The following is a 22,547-nucleotide window of genomic DNA, read 5'->3' as shown; positions in this document are numbered from 1 at the left end:
GCAGATGCATGGCAGATGCAGTTTAATGTAGATAAATGTGAGGTTATCCACTTTGATGGCAAGAACAGAAAGGCAGATTATTATCTGAATGGTGTCCAGTTAGGAAAAGGGGAAGTACAACAAGATCTGGGTGCCCTTGTTCATCTGTCACTGAACGTAAGCATGCAGGTACAGCAGGCAGTGAAGAAAGCGAATGGCATGTTGGCCTTCTTAACAAGGGGAGTTGAGTACAGGAACAAAGACATCCTGCAGTTGTACAGGGCCCCAGTGAGTCCATACCTGCAAATTTGAGGAAGGACATTCTTGCTATTGAGGGAGTGCAGCGTAGGTTCACGAGGTTAATTCCCAGGATGGCGGGGCTATCATTTGTTGAAAGAATGGAGCGACTGGGCTTGTATACAGGAGGAGGCCATTCGCGAATGGCCTCCTCCTGCACTGTTTCCGATTGTTGGTGAGGCCGCATTTAGAGCATTGTGTTCACTTCTTCGGCACCATGTTATAAGGAAGATGTTGTCAAGCTGGAAAGGGTGCAGAGAACATTTACAAGGCTAAAGTAAATTTACGGGCAGCACAGTGGCGCAGCGGTAGAGTTGCTGCCTTACAGCGCTTGTGGCGCCAGTGACCCTAGTTCGATCCCGACTACGGGTGCTGTCTATACCGAGAGAACTTCACTCAGATATGTCACATGTGATAATAAATAATCCATCCCTCATTCCCTCCTTCCCTACAAACTCCCCCAACCACCCAATCACCCAGCCACCCCCCAACCACCCCCCAACCACCCATCCACCCACCCCCCAACCACCCACCCCCAAACCACCCATCCACCCACCCACACATCCACCATCCAGGTGGTTGCCGGAGGTTGCATGTAGTTGAAGGTAAGACGTTCCACTGCCTGCAACCTCCGGCAACCACCTTCAACTAGCATCGCAACCGGCTTCAACTAAAAAATTACCGATTTTTAAAACGGCAACCTATTTTTAGTCACGGCCGTTTTTGAATTTTTTGAAATAATCGCCGGAACATAGAAGAAGCGGGAACCACTTTCGACCATTAGGGAGACTGACAAAAACCTCCGGGAACCGCACGGAAACCTTGGGTGGGGAGCAAAGTCTCCAGAGGTTTCCGTTCAGGTTTCCTAAGTGGGACAGGGGCATAAGGCAGTGACTCTACTGCTGCGCCACCGTGCATTTACTTACAAAAGGCACCGATTGAATCCACAACTCTGGCAACTGTGACAGTTAAAATGCTGACGTCAAATCAGTATGCACAGTCACAATGTTTGTTTTAATTGGTACATGACTACATACAAAATTTGCTAATTACTACAGCTAAGCAAATGTGGAATATGGACAGGGTATTCAGAGTCCTTCCTTTCACACTGTACCACTTAACCTAGCATGTCTTTCTCTCCTCAGTTTACTCTCACGAGGCAAATTGTTTCAAAAACATTTTTTCCTCACCTCAGATAATAAAATTTCCATATCTTTTACCTCGTGTGCAATTAAACCCTTCCATGCTTTTAGAGTCATCGGCCCAACTTGCCCACACTAGGCATTGTGGCCCAGCTACACTAGTCCCACCTGCCTGAATTTGGCCCATTTATATCTTCTATATCTATCTTCTACACTATAACTAAAACTCTCATCTTGTCCTCTTCCGGTTTGCTTTTTTTTAGTCTAGTATCTCTCTAAACCTGTCCTATCCATGTACTTGCCTAAATGTTTCTTAAACGTTGTGCAAGTACCTGTCTCAACTACCTCCTCTGGCAGCTGGTTCCATTCACCCACCACCCTCATTCATCTGAAAAAGTTACCCCTCAGGTTCCGATTAAATTTTTCCCCCATCACCTTAAACCTATGTCCTCTGGTTCTTGATTCCCCTGTGTGGCGACCTGAACTATTCCTCTCATTCAATTCAATTCAATTCAATTCAATTCAACTTTATTGTCATTGCACAAATACGAGTACAGGTACAACGAAATGCAGTTTAGCGTCTGGTCATAATGCAACTTGTACACCCCTATGAGATCACCCCTCATCCTCCTGTGCTCCAAGGAATAGAGTCCCAGCTACTCAACCTCTCCCTATAGCTCAGACCCTCTGGTCCTGGCAACATCCTCGTAAATCTTCTCTGTACCCTTTCCAGCTTGACAACATCTTTCCTATAACATGGTGCCCAGAACTGAACACCATACTCTAAATGCGGCCTCACCAACGGCATACAACTGCTACATGACCTCACAAATACTAGACTCAATACTCTGACTGACGATTCTGTGGGAACTGTCCCAAACAGATGGCAGAGAGCATGCGGCAGAAGGAATAAGAAGGAACTCTCCTTTGTTAGGAATAAGATGTTTCCACTCATGGGAAAGGTTAGGAGAAGAGGCCATAGCCTCAGAGTAAAAGGACGGACCTTTAGAAAGGAGATGAGTATCTCAGTGGGACTGGCAGCATCTCTGAAGAGAAGGAATGTGTCTTCTTCTTCTTGCGAATGAAAAATAAACCAAAAGAATAGTCAAGGGCCTGTCCACTTTCATGATCTAATTCACGACTCATATTCGCTGCATGGTCGTAGGAGGTCGTAGGTAGGTCGTAGGTAGGTCGTGGTGCTAGTTGTAGGTACTCGTGGCATCAAGCTGGTCGGGGCGTTTCTCTAGCCTGAAATGTCCACAAGTAAAAAAGGTTGTGAATTAGGTCGTGAAAGTGGGACTGGCCCTTTAGATCTCAAGTCAGGTGTTGAGCAGCCAGATTGTTGTCTCTGCGTCAATGTCTGCCAGGCCCTGAGCTCCATTTGGTGGGTACCAAGAGATGACATGGTTGGCTGTCTGTTGTTCCGCTCCGCATTCACAGGCTGGGCTCTGGCGGAGCCCCCATCTCCACACGCTGGCATTGAAACGCCCAACTACAATACCAAGTCTGTTGAGCTTTACTCATGCTCCACTGAGGAGGTCAGACTCTGGGTAGATTTTATCTGGTGAAGAAATGGGTGATGTTTCTAGTCGAGACCGTTAAGGTCTTAAGGTTAAGACCCTTAAGGGTCTCAACCTGAAACGTCACCCATTCCTTCTCTCCAGAGATGCTGCTTGTTCCGCTGAGTTACTCCAGCTTTGTGTGCTAAAAGTAAAAATAACAGTTGCGATATTTCGATAGTGTGGTTTTAAATATTTTTTAAACATATAGAGGTGTATAAAATCATGAGATCGGATGGATGCACAGAGTCTCTTTCGCGGAGTGGGGAAGTGATGACCAGAGGACATAGGTTTAAGATGAAGGGAGAGAGGTTTCATAGGAATCTGAGGAGTAATTTTTTCGCACAAAGGGTGGTGGGTGTACGGAACAACCTGCCAGAGGTGGTAGTTGAGGCAGAGACTATCTCAATATTTAAGAAACAGTTTGACAGGTACATGGATAGGACAGGTTTGGAGGGATATGGGCAAAACGCGGGCAGGTGGGAAGAGTGTAGCTGGGACATTGTTGGCCGGTGTGGGCAAGTTGGGCCGAAGGGCCTGTTTCCACGTTGTATGATTCTATGTTCTCTATGTTCTCTTGCCATCTGTTTGGGACAGTTCCCACAGAAGAACCGTTCTTAGTATCACTGCCCTGGCCGAAAGCCAACATCTGTCACCTCGGTAATAATGTCTCTGCAACATTATGCAGATCAGAACTCCCTTCAGCCGTGACGAGATTGCTACCGTCTGAGGCAATCCCCGGCTGTTTGTACATCACACAGTTGTCGAACGCTGTAAAACAGCTGCTGGGGCTCTGATTAAATTGGAGCAAGACCGTGTAAACAGATTCTGGAAGCGAGTGGGGAACCGGTGGTTGGACGATTAACGTCGTCATCAATTCCGTGCTAAAGAGATGGGGCTGTAGAAGTCAACAAATCGTCCCCCTGGGCAACTCCTTTACACAAATGGCATTAATCTACTGCTCAAAGTTTCAGAACCGATCTCAGCATCATTGTGCTGCCGTGAGTCGGAATTTCATTGTTATGGAGTCATGGGTAGAGTCACAGGGTGCTACAGCGCGGAAACATGCCCTTCAGCCCAACTTGCCCACACTGGCCAACACATCCCAGCTACACTAGTCCCACCTGCCTGCGTTTGGCCCCTTATCCCTCCAAACTCCGGTCCCACGGTACGAGTTCATTCCAAGAGCTCTCCCGAGTTTGCCCTGATTTGAACTCGGAGATTTATGGAAATGGCCACTCATCGGTACTCGGGGCTCTCGTGGACATTTTTCATTATGTTGAAAAATCTTCACGAGTCTTCCCGTGCTTACATGCCGTTGGCGAGCATTCCCGAGTACCTGCCGTTAGCGCTGAGAGAAGTCCCCGAGCTCCGACGTATCCGCTACGTTCATTCTCCGTGCTTACCACGAGTTTGATTTTTTTTTAACTCTGGAGAGCTCTTGGAATGAACTCGCACCGTGGGACAGGGCTATAAGAGTGTCAGGGGTTATGGGGAGAAGGCAGGAGAATGGGGTTGAGAGGGAAAAATAGATCAGCCCTGATTGAATGGCGGAGTAGACATGTAGAGGAACTGCAGATGCTGATTTAAACCGAAGATTGACACAAAAGTTGGAGTAATAAGGGGTAAGCCATTTAGAATGGAGACGAGGAAAACATTTTACACACAGAGAGTTGTGAGTCTGTGGATTTCCCTGCCTCAGAGAGGCCGGTTCTCTGGATGCTTTCAAGAGAGAGGCTAGACGGAGCTCTTAAAGATAGCGGAGTCAAGGGATATGGGGAAAAGGCAGGAACGGGGTACTGATTGTGGATGATCAGCCATGATCACATTGAATGGCTGTATTGGCTCGAGGGGCCGAATGGCCTACTCCTATGTCTATTGTCTATTGTAACTCAGCGGGACAGGCAGCATCTCTGGAGAGAAGGAATGGGTGACGTTTTCGGGCGGAGTTGACTTGATGGGCCGAATGGTCTAATTCTGTTCCTATCACTTATGAACCTATGTACTTATGAACAAGGAACTGCAGATGATGGTTTACAAAAAAAGACACAAGTACTGGAGTAACTCAGCAGGTCAGACAGCACCCCTGGAGAACATTGGTGTAGGAAGGAACTGCAGTTCTTCTGCAGTATCAATGTTCTTCACGGATGCTGCCTGCCCCGCTGAGTTACTCTAACACTTTGTGATTTTTGTTCTTCAGTTTAGTTTAGTGTATTGTAGAGACACAGAATGGGAAATTGGCCTTTCAGTACAACAAAACCATACCGACCATTGGCCATTCCATTCACACTAGTTCTATGGTATCCCACTTTCACATCCTACATATCAAGGTTTTTTTCACAGAGGCCAATTAACAGACAAGCCAGCGCGTCTTTAGAGATCTGGGAGGAAACTGAAAAAAGAGTTTGCCCTCCCCCTCCCCCCACACAAAACAAGCCAGAGAACATTTACACAAACTTTCAAAACGGACAGACTGTTGGCGGAGCTGCATATCGTTCGGCGCCCCTGGTGGTATTCTCTCAAAAGACTCTTAAATGCCTCTATTGTGTCTGCCTACACCACCGGTCCTGGCAGTGCATTCAAGACTCAAGAGTGTTTTATTGTCATGTGCCCCAAAACGGAACAATGAAACTCTGCAGAAGGGTCTCGAACCAAATCGCCACACATTCCTTCTATCCCATTCTATCGTATTCTATTCTATACAGAGATAGATAGATTCTTGATTACTACAGGTGTCAGAGGTTATGGGGATAACCTCCGACACCTGTAGTACGGCAGTGCTGTAGTACGATAGTGCTGTGTACGACAGTGATCGCAACTTCTACTGCAGTGTGGATGGCCGCTGGCTCTCTAGAAACTCATCCGCCCTTTGACAGGTTTTTGATTTTGGTCCTGCTGGGGGTCCACAGCCCCCTCCTTACCTGGCAAACCAGGTGGGGGAGACGGTTTAGTCGCCGACTATCCGACCATGGAGCAGGTAGCACGGGATTACATGGTACCCGTGACGGGGGGATCTCCCACTGACCTGACCTGAAAGACTTGATAGAACTATGTAAATTTACGGGACATGGATAGAGTCGACATTCAGAATTTTTTTTCCAAGGATGGAAATGTCAAAGACATATGGAGCAAGAATTTTTACACAGAAATGGGTGAGTACCAGTAGAGAGCACATTGACTGGTTGCATCACGGTCTGGTTCGGCAACTCGAATGCCCAGGAGTGAAGAAGACTGCAAAAAGTGGTGAACACTTCCCAGTCCATCGCAGGTACTGACCTCCCCACCATTCACTCCTGCCGTCAGGAAGAAGGCAGGAGTCTGAAAACTGGAATGCCCAGTTTCAGGAACAGCATCTTCCTTACAGCCATTAGGCCAGTAAACCCTACAGCCTTCAAAAAGGCTCTGAACTATATACTATAGACTTGGGGACATTATTTCTGCACTAATATTGTCCATTTATTGTCCATTTTTTAATATATATACTGCACTTTTATTTTGGTTATCCCCATAAGTACTCTGGGATGCAGCCTATCTGGCCCTGGGATTTATCGACCTATAATCCATTCAATTTACCTAACACCACTTCCCAGCTAACCTGGATTTCAATCAGTTCCATCTCATTTGACCCCCGGTCCCCTGCTATTTCCGGCAGATTATTTATCTTCCTTAGTGAAGACAGAACCAAAGTAGTTATTCAATTGGTACACAAAAATGCTGGAGAAACTCAGCGGGTGCAGCAGCATCTATGGAGCGAAGGAAATAGGTAACGTTTCGGGCCAAAACCTAGTTATTCAATTGGTCTGCCATGTTCTTGTTCCCCATGATCAATTCACCTATTTCTGACTGCAAGGGACTTACATTTGTTTTAACTAATCTTTTTCTCTTCGCATATCTATAAAAGCTTTTGCAGTCAGTTTTTATGTTCCCTGCCAGTTTTCTTTCATAATCTATTTTCCCTTTCCTAATTAAGCCCTTTGTCCTTCTCTGCTGGACTCTGAATTTCTCCCTGTCCTCTGGTAGGCTGCTTTTTCTGGCTAATTTGTATGCTTCATCTTTTGTTTTGATACTATCCCTGATTTCCCTTGTTATCCACGGATGCACTACCTTCCCTGATTTATTCTTTTGCCAAACTGGGATGAACAATTTTTGTAGTTCATCCATGCAGTCTTTAAATGCCTTCCATTGCCTATCCACCGTCAACCCTTAAAGAATCAATTGCTAGTCTATCTTGGCCAATTCATGTCTCATACCCTCAAAGTTACCTTTCTTTAATTTCAGAACCCTTGTTTCTCAATTAATTATGTCACTCTCCATCCTAATGAATAACTCAACCATATTATGGTCACTCTTGCCCAAGGGGCCACGCACAACAAGACTGTTAACTAACCCTTCCTCATTACTCAATACCCAGTCTAGCATAGCCTGCTCTCTTGTTGGTTCCTCTACATGTTGGTTTAGAAAATATCCCGCATACATTCCAAGAAATCCTCTTCCTCAGCACCCCAGCCAATTGGATTCACCCAATCTATATGTAGATTGAAGTCACCCATTATAACTGTTTTACCTTTGTTGCACGCATTTCTAATTTCCTGTTTGATGCCATCCCCAACTCCACTACTACTGTTAGGTGGCCTGTACACTGACCCAAAACTTCACCTATCTATGTTCTCCAGGGATGCTGCCTGACCCGCTGAGTTACTCCTGCATTGTGTGCCTTTCCTTGGTATACCAGCATTTGCAGTTCCTTGTTTCGACATTCATAAATACAAAGTATAAACCCTTTATTATGTGTTGGAAGGAACTGCAGATGCTGGTTTAAACCGAATATAGACACAAAATGCTGGAGTAACTCAGCGGGATAGGCAGCATCTCTGGAATGAAGGAATGGGTGACGTTTCGGGTCGAGATCCTTACATTCAGTTGAAAGTCCCCATTGTTTGACACTTCTTATATTGTATCGAGATCTCTTGAAAATAAAATAAATCAAGTAATCAATCAAGTCACATCGGCGAGACCAAACGCAGACCGGGCGATCGTTTCGTGGAACACCTTCGCTCAGCCCATGTGAACCAACCTGATCTCCCGGTTGCTAAACACTTTAATTCTCCTTCCCATTCCCACACTGACCTTTCTGTCCTTGGTCTCCTCCATTGTCAGAGTGAGGCTAAATGCAAATTGGAGGAACAGCATCTCATATTTCGCTTGGGCAGCTTACTGCCCAGTGGTATGAATATTGATTTCTCTAACTTCAAGTAACCCCGGCATTCCCTCTCTCGCTATCCATCCACCACCCAAGTCGCTCCAGCTTCTCGTTTTCACCTGAAGAAGGGTTTCGGCCCAAAACGTTGCCTATTTCCTTCGCTCCATAGATGCTGCCTCACCCGCTGAGTTTCTCCAGCATTTTTGTCTACCAGCTAACAATGGCTTGTTTCCTTTATCATCGTCTCGACATCATCGTCTCTCGTTTCCCTTTCCCGTAACATTCAGTATGAAGAAGGGTCTCGGCACGAAACGTCACCCATTCCTTCTCTCCAGAGATGCTGCCTGACCCACTCCAGCTTTTTGTGTCTAACTGTCTTTTCCAGCTTTCTCCCCTCTGCTCCAGTCAGTCTGAAGAATGGTCTCGGCCTGAAACGTTGCCTGCCCATTCCCCTCAGATGCTGCCTGACCTGTTGAATTCCTTCAGCACTTTGTGTTTTACTCAAAATTTCCCTAGAGAGGAATAGATAATGTGAAGTATTTTACCCAGAGTAGGGTAATCAAGAAGCAGAGGATATAGTTTTAAGGTGCAAGGGGAAAGATTACATGGTTACAGGGAAAAGATTTAATAGGAACCCGAGCGATTACTTTTTCACACAATGGTTAATGCATATATATGGAACAAGCTGTCAGAGAAAGTGTGAAAACTCACATCTCCAGATTCAGGGATAGTTTCTTCCTAGATGTTATCAGACAACTGAATCATTCTAACACAGCTAGAGAACAGTCCCAAACTACTATCTACCTCATTGGTGACCCTCGGACTATCTTTGATTGGACTTTACTGGTTTAACCTTGCACTAAACGTTATTCCCTTAATGGCTCAATTGCAATCATGTATTGTCTTTCCACTGACTGGTTAGCACACAACAAAAGCTTTTCACTGTACCTCAGTACAGGTGACAATAAACTGAACCGAAACTGAAACTGAAACTGAAACTAGTTGAAGAAGGTAGAATAACATTTACAATTCACTTGGACAGGTACATGGATAGAAACGTTTTTGAGGTGACACGTAACTAAGATTGTTTAACTGATCATCACCTCATTGTTAGACCACGAGCAGTGTACACGTTTTTTACTATGACTCCTATATCGCAACAGTGATGAGCTGCTAAAGTCTTCTTGCGTTTATTGAGCATTGGGACACCCTGAGGTTGCAATTAATACTTTATTAAGGCATGAGGGGCAAGATTCAATAGGAACCTGAGGGACATCTTTTTCACACAGAGGGTGATGGGAGTATGGAACGAGCTGCCAGAGTAGATAGTTGAGGCATATATTGCAACAGCTTTTAAAAGATACTTGGACAAGTTTAGTTTAGTTTATAGTTTAGAGATACAGTACGGAAAGAGGCCTTTCAGCTCTCCGAGTCCACGCCGACCAATGATCGCCACAGGCGGATGAGCAGTGATCTTATAGACATGTGCAAAATCACGAGAGGAATAGATCGGGTAGGCGCACAGAGTCTCTTGCCCAGTGTAGGAAAATCGGGAACCAGAGGTTTAAACGGGTCCTTTTCACAATTGCAGGCAGTGACTAGTGGGGTACCGCAAGGCTCAGTGCTGGGACCCCAGCTATTTACAATATATATTTATGATCTGGATGAGGGAATTGAAGGCAATATCTCCAAGTTTGCGGATGACATTAAGCTGGGGGGCAGTGTTAGCTGTGAGGAGGATGCTAGGAGACTGCAAGGTGACTTGGATAGGCTGGGTGAGTGGGCAAATGTTTGGCAGATGCAGTATAATGTGGATAAATGTGAGGTTATCCATTTTGGTGGCAAAAACAGGAAAGCAGACTTTTATCTAAATGGTGGCCGACTAGGAAAAGGGGAGATGCAGCGAGACCTGGGTGTCATGGTACACCAGTCATTGAAAGTAGGCATGCAGGTGCAGCAGGCAGTGAAGAAAGCGAATGGTATGTTAGCTTGCATAGCAAAAGGATTTGAGTATAGGAGCAGGGAGGTTCTACTGCAGTTGTACAGGGTCTTGGTGAGACCACACCTGGAGTATTGCGTACAGTTTTGTTCTCCAAATCTGAGGAAGGACATTATTGCCATAGAGGGAGTGCAGAGAAGGTTCACCAGACTGATTCCTGGGATGTCAGGATTGTCTTATGAAGAAAGACTGGATAGGCTTGGTTTGTACTCTCTAGAATTTAGGAGATTGAGAGAGGATCTTATAGAAACTTACAAAATTCTTAAGGGGTTGGACAGGCTAGATGCAGGAAGATTGCTCCCGATGTTGGGGAAGTCCAGGACAAGGGGTCACAGCTTAAGGATAAGGGGGAAATCCTTTAAAACCGAGATGAGAAGAACTTTTTTCACACAGAGAGTGGTGAATCTCTGGAACTCTCTGCCACAGAGGGTAGTCGAGGACAGTTCATTGGCTATATTTAAGAGGGAGTTAGATGTGGCCTTTGTGGCTAAGGGGATCAGAGGGTATGGAGAGAAGGCAGGTACGGGATACTGAGTTGGATGATCAGCCATGATCATATTGAATGGCGGTGCAGGCTCGAAGGGCCGAATGGCCTACTCCTGCACCTAATTTCTATGTTTCTATGTTTCTATGTTAATTGGAATCTGAGGGGTACCTTTCTCACACAAAGGGTGGTGGGTGCATGCTAGAGGAGGTAGTTGAGGCAGGGACTATGTTTGAAAAACAATTGGACAGGTACATGGATAACACAGGTTTAGAGGGATATGGGCCAAATGCAGGCTGGTGGGACTAGTGTGGTTGAGGCATGTTAGTTGGTGTGAGCAAGTTGGGCCAAATGGCCTGTTTCCACGCTGTATCACTTTATGACTCTATTATCACCTCCACAATACTGGGCATGCCAGGGGAAGGCAGGCAGCCACAGTGCAAGGAGAAGTGCAAGTCCGTAAATCTTTTTCAAAGTCAATGCCGGGTTGGCAGCTGATGAAGAGGAGACATCTTGACAGTTCAAGTCTCTGCCGTGTTCTCAGACACCACGTGATTTGCCAAGATGCCGGAAGGACGATTCCTGCCCAGCATGTTGTTGACCCAGTGTGTAGGAAGCAACTGCAGATGCCAGTTTAATCTGAAGATAGACACAAGAGACATGGAAGGTAGACAAAAGTGCTGGAGAAACTCAGCTGGGTGCGGCAACATCTATGGAGCAAAGGAAATAGGCAACGTTTTGGGCCGAAACCCTTCTTCAGACCCGCTTCGAAGTGAGGCGGAGAACTTCTTCAAAGTAGGCATACCTTGAGGAGATTTCGCAGTGGAGTAGACAAATTATTTAAGAAGGAACTGCAGATGCTGCAAAATTGAAGGTAGACAAAAGTGCTGGAGAAACTCAGCAGGTGCGGCAGCAGCTATGGAGCGAAGGAAATAGGCAACGTTTCGAACCGAAACCCTTCTTCAGAACAATGCATTGTCAGCTAAGGGGAAGGTGACAAGGAATTGCATTGTTGCTGGTTTTGATTTGTCCTTTTGTGTACCTTTCATTAATTTCTTCTTTGTACCTCTTCATGTCTCTAGTATCCCTCTCCCGTCTCTCAGCCTGAAGAAGGGTCTCGACCCAAAAGGTCACCTGTCCCTCCTCTCCAGAGATGCTGCCTGACCCGCTGAGTTACTCCAGCTGTTTGTGTGTATCTTTTGTTGTTGACCCTGCTGCATAAAGTTTCCCCCGGGGTAAGGTTCCTGTGTTCGGAGCCTAGAGGGCCTGGCCAGCAGCTCCTTGTTCCAGCTGCGTGTTCCTGCCATAAATGTGGTGCTGGTGCGTTCATTCCATCCAATTACTTTCACCTACAGAATCTTCTCCGTGGATCTAGATGGGACATGTTGGCCGGTATGGGTAAGTTGGGCCGAAGGGCCTGTTTCCACACTGTATCACTCTATGACTCTGTGGAATTTATACAAGTAGTTGTGGTCGGTTCACTCGGGTACATTTGGGGTATAACCTATTGTTCCGTTCTGTTCTTCTCTGGCCCCCTTCGGTCATGGCTGAACATGGGTGTCTCCAGGGTGCTATTCCCTATATGGTGGACGCCTGTGCGTGACTTTGTTTAACGTGAGGAGACTGGTGCACAGACAACCACCACACGGTCCTTGACAGATCTGGGTCAGGATCCAGTGGCATGGAGTCCAAGATGACCGGAGACCCTTTTCTGCTGCAGCCTTCATCCGCCTTCCCAGCCGTTGTGACGCTCCACTAAGGTCAGCCACCGTCCTCCGCCTGTTCCACCGTTGAGGTCTTGGTTGGATTGCTCTTTGTCAGAGACCTCCCCCTAGAATTATCTGCCTGCGCTTGGCCCATATCGCTCCAAACTCGTCCTATCCATGTACCTGTCTAATTGTTTCTTAAATATTCGACAATAGACAATAGGTGCAGGAGTAGGCCATCCGGCCCTTCGAGCCAGCACCGCCATTCACTGTGATCATCCACATTCAGTACCCCGTTCCTGCGCTCTCACCATATCCTCTCACTCCGCTATCTTTAAGAGCTCTGTCTAACTCTCTCTTGAAAGTATCCAGAGAATTGACCTCCACTGCTTTCTGAGGCAGAGAATTCCACAGATTCACCACTCTCTGTGTGAATAAGTCTTTCCTCGTTTCCGTTCTAAATGGCTTATCCCTTATTCTTAAACTGTGGCCCCTGGTTCTGGACTCCCCCAACATCGGGAACATGTTTCCTAACTCTAGCATGTCCAAACCCTTAATTGTCCCATGATTTTATACACCTCTATAAGATCACCCTTCAACCTCCTGCGCTCCAAGGAATAGAGACCCAGCCTACTCGACCTCTCCCTTTAACTCAATAATAATAATAATAATGGATGGGATTTATATAGCGCCTTTCTAATACTCAAGGCGCTTTACATCGCATTATTCATTCACTCCTCAGTCACACTCGGTGGTGGTAAGCTACTTCTGTAGCCACAGCTGCCCTGGGGCAGACTGACGGAAGCGTGGCTGCCAATCTGCGCCTACGGCCCCTCCGACCACCACCAATCACTCACACACATTCACACACTCAGACCCTCTAGTCCTGGCAACATCCTGGTAAATCTTCTCTGCTATGCAATATGAGAAATTATATATTACAGCAAGGCAGGCACAGTGGCGCAGTGGTACAGTTGCTGCTTTACAGCACCAGAGACCCAGGTACGGTGCTGGCTAATTGGCTATGGTAAAATTGTACCTAGTGTGTAGGATAGAGCGAGTGTACGGGGTGATCGCTAGTCGGCGTGGATTCGATGGGCCGAAGGGCCTGTTTCCTCGCTAGGTTTAAAAGTGGCACTGTGGTCGAGATGATGTCTTACAGCGCCTTGGTACAGAGACCTGGGGTTGATCCTGACCACGGATTTTTTCTCTATGGAGTATGTACGTTCTCCCTGTGACCACATTGTGATTCTCTGTGTAACTCAGCGGGTCAGACAGCATCTGCCGGAGTAGGTAGTTGAGGCAACTCTGGAGCACCCGGAGAAAACCCACCTGGCTCATGGTAACAGGGAGAACAAACTAACTCCATACAGACAGCACCCATAATCAGGATCGAACCCGGGTCTCAGGCACTGTCAGGCAGCAACTCTACCTCTGCGCTACCGTGCCAATTAAAGACGTGTATCTTTCTATGGTAATTGGACTCTCCAAATTGTCACCTAAAGTTCCCCTAATGGGAGTGACTGAGAAAGTCGGATAATGTAGAATGGGCGATCGATGGTCGGCGCGGACCCGATGGGCCGAAGGGCCTGTTTCCTTGCTGTATCTCCAAACTAAACTAATCTGAACTCAACTAAACAATGGCAAAGTCAACAAAAATGAGTTGGAGCACAATTGTAAAAATCCATGCAATAGTAAATATTAAAGGCAGCCCTTTGTTAATATAACACAATTCAAGTAATCATGAGTGTGTCCGTGTAGAGATGTCTCCATGTTTATTGTGTCAACATTCCTTCCCATTCACAGACATCAAACCCTTGGCAAAATCACAGGTTTCTTCTTCTTCTTCTTCTTCTTGCGTATGGCGTGCACAGCCTAAAGTTGTAGGACAACTTGTTCTATTTGATCTTATTTGATTGTGCACGGCAGGTTGATTGCATTTGTCGAAACAGGGCGGACCACGTGTAGGTTGCAATCTCCCACATCAACAGGCAGTGCAGGATGACCATATTTCTAGAGTCATAGAGTTATACAGTGCGCAAACAGGTGAAAAAACAACAACATTTTAATAATTTTCAACTCGGGTTCGATCCCGACTACGGGTGCTGTCTGTACGGAGTTTGCACGTTCTCCCCGTGATCTGAGTGGGTTTTCTCTGAGATCTTCGGTTTCATCCCACACTCTAAAGACGTACAAGTTTGTAGGTTAATTGACTTGGTATAAGTGTAAATTGTGCCTAGTGTGTGTAGGATAGTATTAAGGTGGGGGGATCGCTGGTCTGCACGGTCTCGGTGGGCTGAAGGGCCTGTTTCCGAACTGTATCTTTAAACTAAAAAAATAAACTTTTTGAGCATTGCAGAGAACTCTTATTAGAGCCTATATTAATAAAGAAGCTGAAATATCAAAAATCAAAAGATTTTGAAAATCTGCCTTTTAAAATACTTATGTGGGGAATACTATTGTGAGATTGGAGTCATAGAGACATAGAGTGTAAAAACAGGCCCCTTGGCCTAACTTGCCCATGCCGACCAACGTCCCATCTACACCAGTCCCACCCACCTGCGTTTACCCCATATCCCTCTATAGCTGTCCTATCCATGTACCTGTCGAAATGTTTCTTAAACTTTGCGATAGTACCTGCAAATCTCGTCTAAGCAGCACGGTGGCGCAGCGGCAGAGTTGCTGCCTTACAGTACTTGCAGCACCGGAGTCCCGGGTTCGATCCCGACCACGGGTGCTGTCTGCGCGTAGTTTGTACGCTCTCCCTGTGGCTTTTCTCCAAAATCTTCGGCTTCATCTCACACTCCAAAGAGATACAGGTTTGTAGGTTAATTGGCTTGGTATAAGTGTAAATTGTCCCCAGTGTGTGTATAGGGTAGCGATAATGTGTGGGGATCGCTGGTCGGCGAGGACTCGGTGGGCCGAAGGGCCTGTTTCCGCGCTGTATCTCTGAACTGAACTAAGCATTTTTCTAATTTGACTGCAGCCCGCAAGAACTCGCCACGATGAAACGTTTCGAAAATAACATGCTGGAATTAACGGGTTGAGCAGTTTGCTTGCCAATGATCATGCGGTTCGTCTTGCACTTTGCACAGATTTCATTATTAAGGGTATGCTACGATACAGATGCCCTTCCTCATTTTCTGATAATTAGCAAGCAACAAAAAAAAAAATCCAATTATGTGCAGCCATGCTGTGCATTTACGTGTCGCTCATACATGGTGTCAAGAATATTCAGTAGCAGAACTATACATTATAAAACATTAAATTGCACCGAGATTGCAACATGTTTTTCAAATGGGAACAGTCAATCAATTTATTTTGATCAGCCATCCCAAGTATAGAAGAGGTTTTCAAAATAAGGGTCATAATATCTAATTTGCAATAAATAATTTTCAATGCAATTACAATGCAGAACGCCCTCCGTGGTATAAGGTCATAAGGTCATAAGTGATAGGAGCAGAATTACTCGACTCCGCCATTCAATCATGGCTGATCTATCTCTCCCTCCTAACCCCATTCTCCTGGCTTCTCCCCATAACCCCCGACACCCGTACTAATCAAGAATCAAGTAACGTGTCATAGAGTTACAGTCATAGAGTCATACAGTGTGGAAACAGGCCCTTTGGCCTAACTTGCCCACACACCAACCAATATGTTTAGTTTAGATGAGTTTAGAGATACAGCGCGGAAACAGGTCCTTCGGCCGACTGAGTCTGTGCCGAACAGCGATCCCCGCACATTAACACTATCCTATTCACACGAGCGACAATTTACATTTATACCAAACCAATTAACCTACAAGTGTCTGAAGAAGGGTTTCGGCCCGAAACGTTGCCTATTTCCTTTGCTCCATAGATGCTGCTGCACCCGCTGAGTTTCCCCACAATTTTGTGTACCTTCAATTAACCTACAAACCTGTACGTCTTTAGAGTGTGGGGGGAAACAGAAGATCTTGGAGAAAACCCACATACATCTCGGGGAGAACGTACAACCTCCGCACAGACAGCGCCCGTAGTCAGGATCAAACCCGAGTCTCTGGTGCTGTAAAGCAGCAAATCTACCACTGCGCCACCATGCTGCCCTATGTCCCATCGACATTATGTCCCATCTACATTAATCCGCTTGCTTGTACTTGGCACATATCCCTCTAAACCTGCCCTGTCAGACAATGAATGGTAGGGCTCTGGGTAGTATTGTAGAGGAGAGGTATCTAGAAGAGCAGGTACATAGTTCCATGAAGGTGGCGTTACAGGTAGATAGGGTGTGCCAAAAGGCTGTTGTCACATTGGCCACCATCAGTCATGGAGTATTGAGTATAGACGTTGGGAGATTATGTTGCAGTTGTACAAGACGTTGGTGTCAATCTAACATTGTTACCCTAAACCTGGAGTGGGTTTGAACTCAAATTTATTAATTTCAATCAACAGTATGGTGAACCAAGCCACGTTATAACATTACCATGGACTTGTCTTTTTTTCTAATTATGTTTTTATACTAAAAGATCATAAACTGCTGAAGTAACTCAGCAGGTCAGGCAGCATCTCAAGAGAACATAGATAGTCAATGTTAGTCATAGGTCATAAGGAATAGGAGGAGAATTAGGCCATTCGGCCCATCAAGTCTACGCCATTCAATCATGGCTGATCTATCTCTCGCTACTAACCCCATTCTCCTGCCTTCTTCACATAACCTCTGACACCTGCACTAATCAAGAGTCTATCTATCTCTGCCTTAAAAATATCCAATTCAGTGGCAAAGAATTCCACAGATTCACCACCCTCTCACTAAAGAAATTTCTCCTCATCTCCTTCCTAAAAGGACATCCTTTAATTCTGAGGCTACGACCTCTAGTCCTAGACTCTCCCACTAGTGGAAGGTCCACGCATTCTCTTTCGAACCCCATTTCCCTTTCCTCTTGGCCGGCTGCTTATAAACACTGGCAACAGAGGTACTAGGCAACTGCCACTTCGTATAAACGCTAAACTGTTTGTTTGCGAGCTGTTCCTGCAGAATGTTCACGTTAATTTGTGCAATTTATGTCAAGTGCACTCAACGGCTAATGACATTATTCATGGGCTGTTCTTTAACGACATTAATCACAAGCCGATAGCGGAAGAGAGGTTTTAGGGCTGGGATATATATGGAGAGGGAGACAGCCTTACATCTGTAGTGGGGAAGCTGCTGGAGTCGATTATTAAAGATGTAATAGCAGCACATTTGGAAAGCAGTGAAAGGGTCGGTCAAAGCCAGCATGGATTTGTGAAGGGGAAATAATTCTTGACTAATCTGGAATATTTTGAGGATGTAACAAATAGAATGGATAAGGTAGAACCAGTGGATGTGGTGTATCTGGACTTTAAAAAAGCCTTTGACGAGGTCCCATACTGTCAGAACGCTCAGAAATGGAAAGGACTCGAATGCAGGCACACCAAGAAGTACTGAAGAAAACCCCAAATCCAACCGCGAATGGAACCGAAAAATACCTGGAACCGACAGAACTCAGGACAGCTATCGAACCAACAGAATGCAGAACTGATTAGTCATCTGATTAGTCATTAGATCATCAATTGGTGATGATCTCAGGTATTTATACAACGTGATAGATTAGGGGAGCAGATTAAATGCAGGTGTAACTCATAATAGCTCAGGAGAGGAGTGAGGAAAGTATCTCAATGCTGGTGGAACTCACACGTCTCCACCTTGACAAACAGCTGCGTCTCCCGTAGCCGCTGCAGGACGAGACGGACATGGCGGGTACATTCCGATGCAGAGCCAGAGTAAACGAGGATGTCATCGAGGTAAGCGAAGACAAACCTGGCTCCAGCATGTCCCGGAGCACATCATTGACCAGAGCCTGGAAGACAGCCAGCGCGCTGGTCAGGCCGAAGGGCATTACGATGCACGTAATGCCCGCTGGGTGTGTTGAAGGCCATTCATCTCCTTCCTTGATGCGAACCAAATGGTGGCATTGCTGCAGGCAGCTGAAGACAGGCGAGATGACTGGCAATGGGGCAACGGTTTTTGACAGTGACATCATTCAGGTCTCGATAGTCAATGCAAGGGCGAAGGTCGCCATCCTTCTTACTCACAATAAAAATTCCCGTCCAGGCGGGGGAGGAGGATGGACGAATTAAAACAGCTACCAGAGACTCCGAAATGTATCTCTCCATGTCGTTGGTCTCAGGAGCAGAGAGTGAGTACACACGACCGCGGGGTGGAGAAGTGCCGGATAATGTCAATGGCACAATCATAAAGGCGGTGAGGAGGTAAAGAAGTGGACTTGCAGAAGACCTCTATCAGGTCATGATACTCGGATGGTACTTTGGACAGTTCAGGATTGTCACCAGCAACAGACACAGAGGTGAGGGGAAGACAAGCGGTGCAAAGACAATTAACGTGGCAATCCTCCCCCCAAGTGGAGATCTTGCCAGTGGACCTGTCTACGATGGGGTTGTAAGTAGTCAGCCAAAGCCTACCCAGAACGACAGGGACGGGAGGTGAATTTAGCAGGAGCAACTGAATTCTCTCCTGGTGGTTTCCAATAACACAAAGTTCTAGAGGGAGAGTAGAGAGTGAAGCCATGCCATTTATTCTTCCATCAAGTGCACTGGCTTGGCGGGGCCCTTCTACTTTAACGGTGGCAATTAGAAATTTCTGTGCAATAGTGATATCGATGAAGCTCCCCTGCCCCCCATCAATCAGAGCATTAAGTTTCAATAGCGTGTCTCTAAAGCGTACCGTAATTGGAGTGAGTGGTGGAAATAGGAGGGAAATAAACCTTGCTCACCCATAATCCCTCTCTTGCTGGTGGCTTTTACTGGGCAAGCAGCGATGACGTGTCCGGGACCTCCACAGTAGAGACAACACCTCTCCCGTATGTGTCTCTGGTGCTTGGCCTCACTCAGCCTGGTGCAGCCAATCCACTGGATCAGGACCGGGATGTGTGGGGCTTCTTCTTCCCGAGGGAAGTGAGACAACAGGCTCACTATGGCGAGTGGCGTGTGATGGACAAGGACACTGTTTGAGAGCTGCTGACAGCTTGTCTCACTTTCGCTCTTGGAGCCAGTTATCTATCCAGAAGGTTAAATCAATCAGCTCGTCCAGATCCGAGGGAAGGTCCCGAGAGGCCAACTCATCCTCAGGTTCCCGTTGAGGCCATGGATGAAGATACTGAGCAGAGCGGTATCACACCAACTGCTCTCTAAAACAGTGGTTCGAAAATCAATGGCGTAATGGGCAACAGAGCGTAATCCCTGGCGGAGATGCAGCATCCTCTGGGCTGCCTCTCTTCCCACCAAAGGGTGGTCGAAAATCTTTCTCAGCTCTTCCGAAAAACAGGTAGAAGTCTAGCCGTACCCCAGGCTGAAGCACGTCCTGACAGCAGGGAGGTGGCATGGGCCTCTTTGGAGCGTTCTGCGCTGAAGCAGGACGGTTGTAGCTCAAAAACCAAAGAGCACTGGGATAGGAATGACCTGCAGGTAGAAGGATCACCATGGTATCAGCTCAGGGGAGGAGTGTCTCAAGCGTCTGGAGACATGGCAGGTGTGACACGCACAAGGGATTAGTGCGCAAAATTAGAGCGCATGATATTGGGTGTAGAGTATTGACATGGATAGACAGGAAGCAAAGAGTAGGAATTAACGGGTCCTTTTCAGAATAACAGGCAGTGACTAGTGGGTTGCCGCAAGATTCGGTGCTGGAACCGCAGTTACTTACAATTATAACCATATAACAATTACAGCACGGAAACAGGCCATCTCGGCCCTACAAGTCCGTGCCGAACAACTTTTTTCCCTTAGTCCCACCTGCTTGCACTCATACCATAATCCTCCATTCCCTTCTCATCCATATGCCTATCCAATTTATGTTTAAATGATACCAACGAACCTGCCGCCACCACTTCCACTGGAAGCTCATTCCACACCGCTACCACTCTCTGAGTAAAGAAGTTCCCCCTCATGTTACCCCTAAACTTCTGTCCCTTAATTCTGAAGTCATGTCCTCTTGTTTGAATCTTCCCTATTCTCAAAGGGAAAAGCTGGTCCACATCAACTCTGTCTATCCCTCTCATCATTTTAAAGACCTCTATCAAGTCCCCCCTTAACCTTCTGCGCTCCAGAGAATAAAGACCTAACTTATTCAACCTATCTCTGTAACTTAGTTGTTGAAACCCAGGCAACATTCTAGTAAATCTCCTCTGTACTCTCTCTATTTTGTTGACATCCTTCCTATAATTGGGCGACCAAAATTGTACACCATACTCCAGATTTGGTCTCACCAATGCCTTGTACAATTTTAACATTACATCCCAGCTTCTATACTCAATAATATATTGACGACTTAGACAAGGGAATTACAGTAAATGTAACATCTCCAGGTTTGCGGATGACACAAAGCTGGGTGGCAGTGTGAGCTGCGAGGAGGATGCTATGAGGCTGCAGGGTGACTTGAATAGGTTGGGTGAGTGGGCAGAAACATGGCAGTTGCAGTATAAAGTGGATAAATGTGAGGTTATCCACTTTGGTGGCAAAAACAGGAAGGCAGATTATTATCTGAATAGTGTCAGATTAGGAAAAGGAGAGGTGCAACGAGACCTGGGTGTGCTTGTACATCAGTCACTGAAAGTAAGCGTGCAGGTACTGCAGGCAGTGAAGAAAGCTAATGGCATGTTGGCCTTCATTACGAGAGGATTTGAAGTTAGGAGCAAGGAGATCCTACTGCAGTTGTACAGGGCCCTGGTGAGAACACATCTGCAATATTGTGTGCAATTTTGGTCTCCTAATTTGAGGAAGGACATTCTTGCAAATGAGGGAGTGCAGCGTAGGTTCACCAGGTTAATTCCTGGGATGGTGGGGCTGACATATGATGAAAGAATGGGTTGACTGGGCTTGTTTTCATTAGAATTTAGAAGGATGAGAGGCGATCTTATAGAAACATATAACATTCTTAAATGATTGGACAGGCTAGATGTAGGAAAAATGTTCTCGTTGTTGGGGGAATCCAGAACCAGGGGTCACAATTTAAGAGTAGGCTACTTAGGACTGAGATGAGGAAAAAGCTTTTTCATCCAGGGAGTTACATAGAAACATAGAAACACGGAGTTGTGAATAGTTTAGTTTAGAGATACAGCGTGGAAACAGGCCCTTCTGCACACCGGATCTGCGCTGACCAGCGACTAACACTATCCTACACACACTAGGGACATAGTTTACATTTATCAAGCCAATTTACCTACTGGACGTCTTTGGAGTGTGGGAGGAAACCAAAGATCTTGGAGAAAACCCACGCAAGTCATGCAGAGAACGTACAAACTCCATACAGACAGCACACGTAGTCAGAATCAAACCCAGGTCTCTGGCACTGCATTCGCTACACGGCAGCATCTCTACCGCTGCGCCACCATGCCGTACGGTATCTGTGGAATTCTCTGCCACAGAAGGCAATGGAGGCCAATTCACTGGATGTTTTCAAGAGAGAGTGAGATTTAGCTCTTAGGGCTAAAGGAATCAATGGATATGGGGAGAAAGCAGGAGCGGGGTACTGATTTTAGATGATCAACCATAATCATATTGAATTGTGGTGCTGGCTCGACAGGCTGAATAGCCTACTCCTGCACCTATTTTTCTATGTTTTATGTTTCTATTATATCTTTTCCCCTTCACCTTAAACCTATGTCCTCATCCTCGATTCACTCACTCTGGGCAAGAGACTCTGTGCAAAACTTGTGTCATTATAACTTCAACCAGCACCTGAAATTAAGTTGACTTGAGTTGAGCTTAGTTTAGTTTATTGTCACATGTACTGAGGTACAATATAACCATATAACATATAACAATTACAGCACGGAAACAGGCCATCTCGGCCCTTCTAGTCCGTGCCAAACACGTATTCTCCCCTAGTCCCATCTACCTGCACTCAGACCATAACTCTCCATTCCATTCCCGTCCAAATGAAAAGCTTTTGTTGCATGCTAACCAGTCAGGGGAAAGATAATACATAATTACAATCGAGCCATCCACAGTGTACAGATTCGTAATAAAGGGAATAACATGAATAACCTTCTTACACACATTTAAGAAAGAACTGCAGATGCTGGAAAAATCGAAGGTAGACAAAAATGTTGGAGAAACTCATCTGGTGAGGCAGCATCTATGGAGCAAAGGAAACGTCGCCTATTC

This window comes from Amblyraja radiata, chromosome 2 (genome assembly GCF_010909765.2).
Source record: "Amblyraja radiata isolate CabotCenter1 chromosome 2, sAmbRad1.1.pri, whole genome shotgun sequence".
Taxonomy (NCBI): Eukaryota; Metazoa; Chordata; class Chondrichthyes; order Rajiformes; family Rajidae; genus Amblyraja; species Amblyraja radiata.
The sequence above is the reverse complement of the archived record's forward strand: the minus strand, read 5'-3'. Positions refer to the sequence as shown.